Genomic DNA, 7,946 nt, shown 5'->3' on the forward strand with positions numbered 1-7,946 from the left:
CCCTCCAAGTAGCTTTTCTTGTGCTAGGAGAATGGCAACCTGATAAACTAGTCTTTGTGTCTGTCTTTCTTAAGTAGCTTTTGGAATGGATTGACTGTAAGGAAGTGGGATTTCTTGATCCTGAGTAAAGCAACACAGTCCTGTGCTAAAGATTAAAGTTCTAAGGGGTGTAATATTAGGGACAAAGCTGAAAGCAGATTTCCTATTAGCCTGGGGTAAGGCTTGATGGTCTCTCCTCTGTGCTCCCCTTGCATCCTGCCTCCTATTTTGGTAGAACTAAAAAAAGAAAAATAACAGTGACTCCTGAATTATGGAGCACATACTATACGGCAGCATATTATAGTATGGTGGCTTTAATTCTCACAATAACCCCATATGACCTGTATCACCAACCGCACTTTGTAGAAGAGAAAACTGATTCTGTCAAATTCAGAACCTTGCTCCCGGCTCAGCAAAGCAAGGATTCCAACCCAAGCTTTGATTCCAAAGCTCCTATTCTTAACCACTTATAAGTGGGAGTTTGCCACTCCCAACAATATAAAAGATAATGAGATGGTAGCAAATGCCTTGTGTACAATGAGATGGTAACAAATGCCTGATATACAAAGAAGAGGTAGGCTTTCCTAGACCTCCCCAACTCAATCCGAGTTCTGTTTTTATTCCCTCAGTTACTTCCTGGCCTTTTCCCTTTAAGACGGTCCTTTGGGCTTTTGAAGATGCAGAAGTAGGTAGTGTCAAAAGGCAAGGTGAAGAATTGGGGGTCAAGTTTTGGAGGAATATTGGGAAGCTTACAATGAATGAGAGGAATTGAGATTTTAAAGTTCCTGAGTTAAGATTTATCCACCCCTTACCATATGTTAGGCACCATTCTGAGCGAGCTACTTGTATTCCTCTTCATTTAAAAAAATATTGTAATAATGAATGTACAGATTGAAATTTCCCATTTTAACTATTTTCTAGAGTACAATTCAGTGGTATTCATTGCATTCACAATATTGTGCTATCATCACCAACATCCATTATACGAATGTTTTAGTTCTCTCAGAGAAACTCTATAACTTTAGTAATAACTCCCCTAACCACCAACCCCATCCCCTGCCCCTGATAACATGAAATCTACTTTCTGTATCTGTGCATTTCCTTAATCTAGATATTTCATATAAAAGTGAGCTCATACAATATCTGTCTTTTTGTGTCTGGCTTATTTCACTCAACATGATATCTTCAAGGTTCATCCATGTTTTAGCATGTATCAGAGTTTCATTCTTTTTTATGGCTGAATAATATTCCATTGTGCATATGCAGCACGTTTTGTTTATCCTTTCAGCTGTTGATGGACATGGGGTTGATTCCATCTTTTGGCTAGCATGAATGATGTGGCTGTGAACACTGATGCGCACATATCTGTTCTAGTCCCTGGTTTCAATTCTTTGGGAATATACATAGAAGTGGGATTGCTGGGCCCTACAGTAATTCTATGTTTAACTTTATGAGGAACCGCCAAACCAATTTCCACAGCTGCTGCACCCATTTTACACTCCTGACAACAATGTATAAGGGTTTTAATTTGTCTGCATTTTAATTCTACCAAAAACACAGTGAGATAACCTGAGTATAATCCTTATTGTACCCTCATTAGTAACTTATTCAAATTACCCAACTATTAAGTGGCACAACTGGCATATGCACCCAGATATTTTGGGTCCAGTGCCCACCCCTCCCCCAGTGCACAATGGTATTGTGTCTCAAGTAGCCCCTGCCTGGGAGAAATGCAAGTGAAGAATTTATGTCACTTTCCTGTTCATTTTTGTTTCATGAACTCTATTCAATAGACTTTCATTAGACTCCTTACCCAAAGCTTGCAGAGTGGGAGTGACACCCCTAACTCTGAGTTGATCTAACAACTTAAACCCCACCACACTCACATGCAACACAACTCAACAGCCTGAAACAAATTCATTAACATATATTGAGGTTATATGTGCTTAACCCTAAAACCAAGTAGAACAAAACCCTTCAGGCAGTCAAGAACACCAAACATCTCCTTTCATCCTCCATCCAAGGCAGGGAATAGATGGTTACCCTAAAGATGGAATGTCTGAACACACAAATATCTGAAAATAGACTTTTTTGTTGTTGTTCCTTCTTTTAATCTAGAGCAATTGTTCCCTACTCAAGCATACATACAGTAAGAATTACTGTAGATAATTGAATGTACCAAATCAGTGTCTCCTCCCCTTCAAACTTTAGAGCACAGGTTATACCTGAGAGCCAGTTCAGCAGCATCAGCAGCACAACACTTTGAGGCTTTCCAGTGCCCAGCATCTCCTTCTCCTATGTCCCTCACACCAGCTCTGGGAAATGGCCAGTCCACAGCTGGCTCCATAAGGCATCGTATTTGCATCTCCCTTTCATCAATGAAAAACTGCAACTCAGGGAAAAGTCTTATCATAAGTCAGAATGTAATGGACTTTAAAGAGAACATCAAAACTACCCCAAAATACAGGTTGCTGAGCCACGTAGTGTAGCATCTGTTATTATCATTCAGACTTTACTGTGAAGTACAAGGATGGCTTTAGAGCCATTGAACTCAGAAGTCTGAGTAAACATGTAACAGCTTTTTAAAAGAAATGCAAATAAAATAACTTTGGTTGAAATATTCACTAGCAATTCCAACTAAATCAATAACAGATATGCTTTCCTGTTTCTAAAAGATGATGGCTTCTTGAATATCACCCCATTCCATCATTAAAATATTTTATTTAATCAAAAAGTCTTTCAGTGAAGACTTTCCACTAGAACGTGGGCAGTGTAGCCAGGTGGTTATGGAGTGTCATAGCCTCTGGAGATTAACTGCTTGACTTGAATCTACAGCCCACTAACCACTAGCTTTGTGGTCTAGGACAAGGTTACTTAATTTCTCCATGCATAAGGTCCCCCATCTCTAAAATTGGGAGAACAACAGAAACTACCTCCTGAGGTTGTTGTGAGGACTGAATTCATTAATCCATGTAAAGTACTTAGAACAGTACCTGGTATATTTTGATGGTGTAATGAATGTTAACTCCCATGGTAGATTGAGTTATGCACCCCAGGGGAAAAGGAATGTTCTGAATTGTCATTCCCATCAAAGTGAACCTATTGTAAATAGGACCTGCTAAAGACATTATTTTAGTTAGGTAGGTGTGGCCCAGCTGAATGAGGATGAGTCATAATCCAGATTACTGGAGACCTTATAAAGAGGACCCAGGAGTTATAGAAGACAGAAAGAAGAGGACATTGCCATGTATTAGAAAGAGAGAATTTAAGCCAAGGAACCCCAAAGATTGCTGCCCAGCCAGAATGCTACTGACCCCAGGAAGAAACAAGCATGTTAGTCCTGAAACTATGAGACAACAAATCCCCATTGCTTAAGCCAACCTATGGCGTCATATCTGTCACAGCAGTATGGCAAACTGAGACAACTTCTGTGCATCAAGTGGACAAATGCCTCAATGACAACAGGGATCATTGAGCAAAATATAGATTTGGTTTCAGAATGAATAAAGCCAATGGGATTTTATGTAGTGGACCCAGCACAGAGTTTTAGGGTCAGATAAACCTGAGTTTGGATCCTGACTTTGTCCTTGTCTAGCCTTGTCCTTCATGTAACTATTCTGAGCCTCAGTTTCCTCATTTGCAAAAACAGGAGGATGATAATGTCTACTTTAGGGAACGTGTTAAATGGCACCTGCGTGAGGCAGCGTGATGGTCCCGTGTGGGACCTTCATGAACTTGCAGCTCTGGATTCAAACCCTCTGTCACTTAATACCTATCTGATGATGGCAAATACAGTCTCCCTCGGTAAACCTCAGTTTCCTCATCTGAAACAGAGGAACATGGAGCTCATGTCATGGGTCGTGAGACTATCGTATGTACCGCTGGTTAAATGATATAGGTAAGCAGGTCCTGACATATCATCAACACTCAATAAAGGTAAGAATGCTGTCATTATTGGTCTTTTTTAAACTACATAGGCATCTGCTACCTCTAAAACTGCAATTTATAAGAAAGATGTTTTAAAGATACTTCCAAAGTTTCATTTTATGGAGAAACTTTTGTTTTCTTTTTTTTTCTCAGAAAAATCAAGGAAATATTCTTGATAGAGATAAGATTATACTATAATGTTTGACACGAAATTTCCCCATTCCTAGGAATGTCCTTAAATAGAGGCCTTGGGTGAGGAAGGACATCTGTCCCTGAGGCCACCAGGGCAGCAACTGACCCTTGGTCCTGACACTTTAGGGTCTCTATTCAGGCTCCATTAAAAATGGGTGTTACTGGTGGTGCTGGCACCTGGCCTGGCAGCTGGACTCTCTCTGAGCCTGGTTAGCCCAGGTTGTTTCTGGATGCCTCGATGACTTTAATGAAAGAGCATGCCTAACAATGAACTGGACACCACTTCCTGAGTCTTCCTTACCAGGCTCATCCATGCTGTAACTTGACATACTAACTCACCTCATGTACCTCCTTGTCACCTTACAGGGGTGGGCCTTGTCACCCCTCCTCTTTGAGAGTCCTCAGATAGCTCCTAAGTGAAGACTAAGCTGGATCCCTGAATGGGACACTAAAATCCTGTTGTGTTTACCCAACTCAATTCTGATAGAGACCAGGAGAAGCAGAAGACGAATTTTACTAGAATTCAGAAAGTCTTCAGTTCCTTACATGCTATTGCTGCTGGTACACATGTCCCAAAACCTGAGGCTTGCTGGGCCCCATCAAATGTTTAGCAGGGACCTGTGCAAACAACATTTCTGTGGTAATTCCTTCTTACATGCAGCAAACTAAGAAAATGTTAAGCATTTTTAATTTCTTGTCTACTCCAATAACTGAAAGCAATTTAAAGAAGCAAAATATCAGGGTCAAAATTTTTCAAAGAGATTTTTTTTTTCACCTCTAGCTTAAAAGCAAAAAGCAAGCAAACAAAAGGGCTTTTATGCATATCTGATTAGCTCATTTCCTTTGATTTGGGGAGTGATGTCATTTGGTCCCAGCTGTTGGTATGCGGCAAATGATTTCCCTTCCTCATGTTTCACCAAATCATTTCTGCCCCTAATGGAATTACTTTGACTGGAACCCAGCATTTTTCATGGTTCACCTCTCCTCTCAGCTGATATCCAGGACTCCTCTGGCAGGAATGAGGAAAGGCCACGAGGGCATTTTAATGCCTAGAGAACATTGATTTCATGTAGACTGTTATCACCCAGTTGTCTTTTTGAGGTCTGTCTGTTTCCAGTGCCGTAGCTTTTTCTCAATCCATCCTATAAAATATATAATAGTGAGAGACGGAAGTGGGCGAAGATTTCTGAATTCAAGGGCTCTAGATCCACAGAAGCAGGAGTGGTCAGGTCTTTTCTGTCTCCTGGCTTACAATAGAGCTGTCATGCGAATCCAACAGGGAAGGCAGAAGGGCTGTGGAAAGCATGAGGTAATGTACATGGGCATTGGCTTCCAGATGCTGCAGATCTGAATTCAAATTCGCATGCTGCACCTTGCTAGCCAAGCATCTGAGCCTCTGTAAGTCCTACTTTCTTACAGGGGCAATGAAGGGGCTAAACATGAACACAGAGGGTTGCTGTGCGAACAGGTCTAGAAAGTGCTTAGTACCCTACTTGGATTAGTAACCATCAAGGGCTGAATTTAGACTTGTGACTAGATGTAGGTGTGGGGAGTCCTCTGCCAGGCCAGAGCTTTATAACCTTGGCATTAGTGACACTTTGGGCCATTTGATCCTTTGTCATATGCATTGTAGGATGTTTAGCAACAGACTCCATAGCATCCTATCCCTGCCCCATACTTCCCTCACCAATGTCACAACCGAAAACAACTCCAGACACTGTCCAGTGTCTCCTGGGGGGCAAAATTGCCCCTAGTTGAGAACCAGTGCACAGGGTTGTCTCCCCCGCAGTTATGACACACCAATGTCTCCAGATATCGCTGCATGTCCCCTTGGGGCACAGATTTCTCCTAGTCGGGAAGCATTAAGTTAAAGGAAAAGCAATTCACCTTCAAGGCGAAAACAACCTTTTTGAGAGCTTTGGTTATTTATCTCTGTTGTCCTCAAATCCTGTCTTTATCTGCTCAGGCTGATCTCACAGGCACACCTGGCTCACCTGCCCCATCCCTCGGGGTCCCGCACAGCTGGAATGCACTCCCTTCCCTCCCTGCCTCCTACCTCCTGTCTGGATCCTCCCGAGCTTCAATAAACCTTCCTGAGTCCTTTAAGTTTCTGAGTCATCTTCTCTTCCCCGCATCTTAGTCTGCCACTCAATATGGTACCTAATTCTGTCCTGACTGCTGCAGTGATTGCTTTAGAGACAAGGGGCTTTAAAGCAGAAAGGGACAAAGTAAATCACATAACCAGTGGCCTCCTAGAGTAGAGGAGGAAATTGAGTCCCGGAGAGGTGAGTTCAAACGACTTGTCCAAGGTCACAGGGCTGGTTGCTAGCAAAGCTGGGATTAAAACCCCTGCAAGGTGTCATTCCCCTGAATGGGATCCTCAGGAGTTGGTTCCCACAGGCCAGCCTCTGACTCCTGTGCCTTCATTCATGAATAGCAGCTCCATTTTTAGACTTCCTGGCAGGTAGAGGCTCATCAGCTGTTCACAAGTATCTAAAGGCTTCTGTTCCTCCCAGGGATGCTAAGCTGAAGTTAGAGATAGCTTTTTCTTGCTCCTCCTGCTTGCACTGAATGCTTGTTTAAGTTCAGCAGTCAGAGAGATGGTGTAAGCTGCAGTTCTCCAAACTTACGTGCACCAGAATCACTGGGAGGGCTTTTTCAAACACAGAGCTGGACCAACCCTGGAGTTCCCAATTCTTTAAGTATGGACTTGGCCCGGGAATATGCATTCCTAGGTAATGCTGATGTTGCCAGTACTGGAAGAGCCACCGAGGCAGAGAGTGGTTAAGGGCCTAGGACTTTAGGACCAAACAATCTTGGCTTTACCACCTTGGACATATAACTCAACATCTTCGAGCCTCAGGTTCCACATTTGCAAAATCAGGGTCTAATAACTAGAAGTATTCATAAAAATGAAGTACTATTTTTTTATTGCATATAATGTCTTCAATTTCTGGCATTTACCAGCTTTCAGTATATGCCCTGGTTCGGAGAAGTAAAAAAGCAGCTAATTTCCTTCCATTTTTAAAGATGGTGGCTTAAGAGAAGAATAGCAGGGAATTCAGAGTCAGGGGATGCGTTCAGTTTGGTATGAGACAGAGCAGGAATCACTTGATTTCTTAGCCATTTCTATAAAATAGGCCTAATGGCCTTTCTCTACTCCCTGCCCCCAACCCTGCCTGCCCCTCCCCAGGCCTGTTGGATGAATGGAGGACAGCACCAAGTACTTTAAAAAGTATAGCTGGATCATGAGATTACTGTTCACTAAAGTTTATTCCTGACTTGAAGTCTCTTTTGAGGATGGTCTTTCTCAGGAAGACAAACCCTCCTCTGGCCTCTGTTTCTTTCCAATCCTCCGCATTTTATCTTATAAACGGGTACTTCCTCCTTGCCCACAGACGTGTCTCCTTTTCTGATTTGCCTCAGCTAATTGCCACTTAGCTATGCAGCTTACTTTGAAACTAACCTGCCTGTTGACTGCTGTCTCTTCCCTCCAATTAGAGTAAGTGCTCTGAGTAAAATGAACCTTGTTTCCCACTTCTTTTGAATTCCCCCTGAGTGTGTGAGTGATAGACAGATGCTGGTTGAATGTACATCATAGTGTTTGCATAGAATTAGTATCAAAGCTATAACAAGGACATGGGAAAACAATTTCTTCTGCCTTTTTTACATAAAATATCCCTTTCTTCGTCTTCTAAGTTCTTGGTCCTGTGCATGGAGGGATTGGATACTGCTAAACTCGTCAGCGCTCAAGGTAAGTTTCTGCAGAGGGAACATGGCCTAGCATG

Source organism: Tamandua tetradactyla, chromosome 20, assembly GCF_023851605.1.
Source record: "Tamandua tetradactyla isolate mTamTet1 chromosome 20, mTamTet1.pri, whole genome shotgun sequence".
Classification (NCBI taxonomy): Eukaryota; Metazoa; Chordata; class Mammalia; order Pilosa; family Myrmecophagidae; genus Tamandua; species Tamandua tetradactyla.